We start from the raw sequence: 5,402 nt of genomic DNA on the forward strand, positions 1-5,402 counted from the left end.
TGATATTCATAATTCTACAGAGGCAGCAAAGATGGAAGCTGTTCAATTTTATCTCCTGGTTCGAGTAGGTGGTCCATGCCTCAGAATCATATAGCAGGATACTCAATATACATGCCTGGGAGATTAGTATCTTTGTTTTCACTGTCAGTTTAGCATTGTTCCATGCACGTTTCGTAAATCACCAAAAAATAGCTGCCTACCTGATTCTGATGTTCAGTTCTTTGTCCATGGGTAGGTTTGTGGTGACAGTAGATCCAAGGTAACAGAACTGTTGAACCGCATCTAATGGGAAGTTATCCAGAATGACACTGGGTCATTGAGGTACACCTTAGTGAATACAACAGTTTTCTTTATGCTTATGTCAAGGGAAAACAACCTGCAGGCTCTGGATGGAGAATCCATCAGTGACTGTAGCATGTCTGCATTATGAGTGATGAGAGCTGCATCATCTTTGAAGAGGAGTTCTTGATCTTAGTTTTGGCCTCGAGTCTTGCCAAGTTGTGGAAAGAGCCTTCTAATCTTGTGTGGAGAAATACATTGCTGCATTAATTTTGAAATGCTTGATTTAGTAGAACTGAGAAGAATATGCCAAAGAAGGTAGGGGCAAAAACACACCCTTGTTTGACTACACTGCTCGTTGCAAATGGTTCTGATGTGGGTACATCATATTGCACTGTTGCTTTCATGTTTTTGTGAAAGGATGTTATGAGCTTGAGTAGGGTTGGTGGGCAGCCAATCTTGGTTGATACTCTGTATAGTCGTGATCTATTAACTGTGTCAAATGACTTTGTTAAGTCTACAAGTGCTATGAACAATGGTTTTCCTTGTTCTCTGAATTTTTCCTGTAGTGGTTGAAGAGAAAATCATGCCCATTTTTGACCTGCCAGCCCTGAAGCCACATTGTGTTTCTGGATAAACTCAATCTGCGAGTTTTTGCAGGCATTTGAGAATGACATGGACAAATGCTTTTTCAATGATGCTCAGTAAAGAGATGCCTCTGTAGCTGTTTGCAGTCACCCTTGTTGCCTTTGTTTTTATAGAGAGTGATGATGTTGGCATCCTTCATGTCGTGTGGGACATCTCCAGCTCTCCAACATTTTAGGAGTAAATCATAGAGGAAGGGGAAGAGCACAGCCTTGTTTGCCTTTGGGACTTCAGCTGGAATTCTGTCGTTTCCTGGCGCTTTTCCACTGGAGAGAGAATCAAGAGCTTGAGAAAATTCCTCCTTCGTAGGCTCTGCAGCTACTTCAGACATTTCTGGAAGGGTTGGGATGAGGTTGTCAAGTTCAGGCTGTGTTGTACACTCATGGGAATAAAGACTTGAGTAGTGTTCCACCCATCTGGACATCTGCAGCTTTTTGTCTGTGACCACCTGTCCTTTTAAAGGCTTCAGTGGGGTGACTTTGGTAATGTTTGCTCTGAATGCTTTCTTCAATCAATCATACATAGTTTTCAGGTCACCCAAATCAGACGTTTTTTGAATATTAGTACATAGATTGAGCCAATACTTGTTCACACACCGCCTGGATTCTCTCCGAAGAACAGATCTTGTATGTTGAAGTTAATCTCTTGTGCTTTGAGATGGGTCCTGTGTGTTGTTCAGATGTGCCTTGTGTTTTTCTTTGAGAAGAGGCCTAAGAATGCCAGCATTTTCATCAATCCAGTCTTTGGTGGAGAATTTACATGTTCCAAAGGCAGATTTGGCACAATTGTATATTGCATCTCTCCGCATCAGACTAGGCAGCTACTAAAGCTACATCTTCCCAAAGCCCATGAGATGGGATTTTAATCATTGCTATGGCTCCTCTATGGTTTAGTGGGGCCCACAAATGTCCTGGACTTTGGCAGGGGTAGAATTCCCCAGGCATTCCATGGAGCAAATGCATGATGCACTACAAGCTGCTGCCTTCGCACACCTCAGCATGGGGGAAAGAGCTGAGCCCATAAGACTGAGAATTCTCAGAGGCACCACAGGCCATGGGGATAGCAAGAATGATGGCCACAGCTCCTCAGCTGCTTGAGTTATGCTGGGGATGGAATAGCCTGGAGTTGGAGGTCTCCAAGAGGTACCACGCTCCTTTTACCTCGAGAATCAAAGTCATGCTAGCTCAAGTCCTAGCTGCATCTCTGCCCCAGGGAGTGCCAAGCAATGTTTCCTTGAATCTTCTCCATCCATGTGTGGATTTTTTCCATGTGTGGAATGAATTTTATGTGCCCTAAGGCACGTGCAAATGTGTACCACCAGTGGAAACACAAAACCTAGCTGTGGGCACTGAGCTAATCAGCTGGGTAGCATTGGAATCTCTCCTGAGCATCTGCACAAGCACACAGCTTTCAGGGAACACTGTTGTCAGGCCCAGCTTGAGGACAACATTAGGGTGGCTGGGAGCACTCCAAGATTTTGGTAAGTGGTCTGGGGCTTTCACTTTTAAGGAGAGGGAGCTTGGTCTGGGACAGAGGTTGGGTGCTGAAGGGAGCTTGGGGAAGAGGGTGTGACATTACTGAAGTTTTAAATTGAATATGGAAGTCACTTATTTTAGTCTTGTATACAATGGCACCAAATCTTGTGCTAGGTGGGCCAAGTGAGGTGTCTAATGAAAACTGGCAATGCCCTGAATCTGTCTGTGTGACTTGTATGTCTGTGCCATGTTGGTATGTGAAGTTACAGATATTGGCTCTGCAGGTGTATTGGAAATGTTTTAGTGATGAGAGATACACAATAGGAGGTGTAATCACCATCCCAGCCAGGATGATGGACTAAACAAAGGCTCAGACATCGAATACACATGTCAGGAATTTGGGACTTGTCAATGGAATGCAGTGCACTGGTCAGGTGACCTGGGTTGAGCAAAGGAATGGAAATCAAATGTGCTGACAATCATTCCACTGGCTACATAAATGAACTGGGATGTACTAGCAAAACCAGCAACCAATGGCAGTTTGCCACCACAGCTCATCTGGGTCAGATGACCTTAACCCTCCCGTGAAAGGACTTTTTCCTCCCACAGGAAAGACTATAAGATGGCGCTGGCAGTGACCATCTAGAAGAGAGAGATCCAGTGTTCCAGTTCTTCAGATCTCTCATGTCTGTGAATTGAGCCAACGTAAATTCGGGTCGCACTCCTCATGGGGTGTGTTTTCAGATACTTCCAAGAAATCAGCATATCACATCACTGGCCTGCATCAATATCTGTAAGTGATGTATGTAATACACACATTTTAACCCAGACCACTTTAGCACTTTTTCTCTCTTACCCTGTTCTCTCTGCCTTTGTTAATAAGTCTTTAGATTTTAGATTCTAAAGGATTGGCATTGGCGTGCTGATTTGGGTAAGATCCAAGTATATATTGACCTGGGGATGTGGCTGGACCCTTTGGGGCCCAGAAGAACCTGTGTGGTGTTGATGAAATAGGTTTTAAGAACCTCTCACCAGAGTAGGGGTTGCTGGACTGGGCATTTTGAAGCAGCTTCGAAATTGACGAGGCTCGCCGCCGCGCGGCCCGTTCAGACGGGGCTCCTTTTTGAAAGGACCCCGCCTACTTCGAAGTCCCCTTATTCCCATCTGCTCAATTTCGAAGCGCCGTGGCCGCGCACATGCTAATGAGGCGCTGAATATGTATTTCAGTGCTTCATTAGTAAACTTCGAAATGGCCATTTGCATGGCCATTTCGAAGTTTGGGGCCAGTGTAGACATGGCCGAAGGCTGCTATTAAATCACCTCTAAGTCTTCTCTTCTGTAAACTAAACAATTCCAAATCCCTCAACCTATCCTCAGAGGTCTTGTGCTCCAGACCCTTAATCATTTTTGTTGCACTTCGCTGAACCTGCTCCAGCAAATCCACATCCTTTTTATACTGGGGGGCCCAAAACTGGACACAATATTCCAGATGTGGCCTCACCAGTGCCGAATAAAGAGGAATAACTACTTCTCTAGATCTGCTCAAAATGCTCCTCCTAAGGCACCCAAGTGTGCCGTTAGCCTTTCATCCACCATAACCCCTAGGTCCCTTTCCATCGTACTGCTGCTGAGCCAATTGGTCCCCAGCCTGTAACAATGCTTGGGATTCTTCCGCCCCAGGTGCAGGACTCTACACTTCTCCTTATTGAACCGCATCAGATTTCTTTTGGCCCAGTCCTCCAACTTTTCCAGGTCCCTCTGGATTCCCTCTCTAACCCCCAATGTATCTACCTCTCCCCCTAGTTTTGTGTCATCCGCAAACTTGCTAAGGGTGCAAACATATAATAGTGGTTACAACAGTAATTTATATGTTCATGTCACAATCCAATAATGTCACAGGGGAGCGGTGCGTGGGGCAGGGATGATGTGTGGGGGCCTAGATGTAGTTAATTGTTCCATGTAGTGGTAGCTAGACCACTTCAGAGAGGAAGAGTAAGTGTCCTCTCTAGCCCAAGCTAAGAGGCTGCAGTGGTGCCTGCACTAAACTCCCGAGGTCCAAGGTTTGAGCCTGCCTGGGGGTGGTTACAAATGCAAGGAGCTCTCCAGCTGCCCCTAACTGTAGGGTTTGGAGAGGATACGTGTTGCTGCTTCGAGGAGCTGTGGCCCATGAGGATCAGGGCAAACTCCAGACCCAGCCTCCTAGTGGGAACTGTACTGCTGGATTAAAACAGCTGATGGGCTGGATGCAGCCTGTGGGCTGCAGTTTGTTGGCCTCTGTTCTAGCTGGAGCCAGGATATAAAAGGCAGCAGAGCAGCTCCATGTAGCCTGATCCCCGGGGGGCGGGGGAATAAGGTGCCTCACTAGCTCCCAGGAGAGAATTACCTGCGCTCCAAGACACAGAAGCCAGCTGGGTGCAGGCAGGCCCTGATGCACAGCCAGGGGATGTTGTAGAGGCTGGAAAATCTCGGAGAGAGATGACCCCAAAGACCTGGGCAGGAAGTGGCGTGGGAGTTTGGCAGGGAAAGGGCAACAGAACTGGACCTCAGCTCGACATATTCTGGTTGGACCCCACCAAGTGGAAGGTGGGTGAAGCTGCCACCAACAGTGCCCTGGGAGGGACCCAGAGGAGAGAGTGGGACCAGCTCCCTTACCCTGGCCACTACCCCCTCCTCCGGGGTTGTGCACCCTGCCAGTCGCATTGACTGACTGCACTGCCCTGACAGAAAAGGGCAGCATCCCACAGCCCCGCCCCTCGCGTATTAACCCCGCCCTCTTATCTCTAGCCCCGCCCCCACAGCCCCGCCCCTCGCTCATTAGCCCCGCCCACCTCTCTCCAGCCCCGTCCCCCACAGCCCCGCCCCTCGCTCATTAGCCCCGCCCACCTCTCTCCAGCCCCGTCCCCCACAGCCCCGCCCCTCGCTCATTAGCCCCGCCCCGTGGCTCTCGAGCGCCGGCCCCCCTTGTCCCGCGGGTGCGCGCCCGCAGTCCTGAGCCCCGCCCGG

Source organism: Carettochelys insculpta, chromosome 6 (genome assembly GCF_033958435.1).
Source record: "Carettochelys insculpta isolate YL-2023 chromosome 6, ASM3395843v1, whole genome shotgun sequence".
Taxonomy (NCBI): domain Eukaryota; kingdom Metazoa; phylum Chordata; order Testudines; family Carettochelyidae; genus Carettochelys; species Carettochelys insculpta.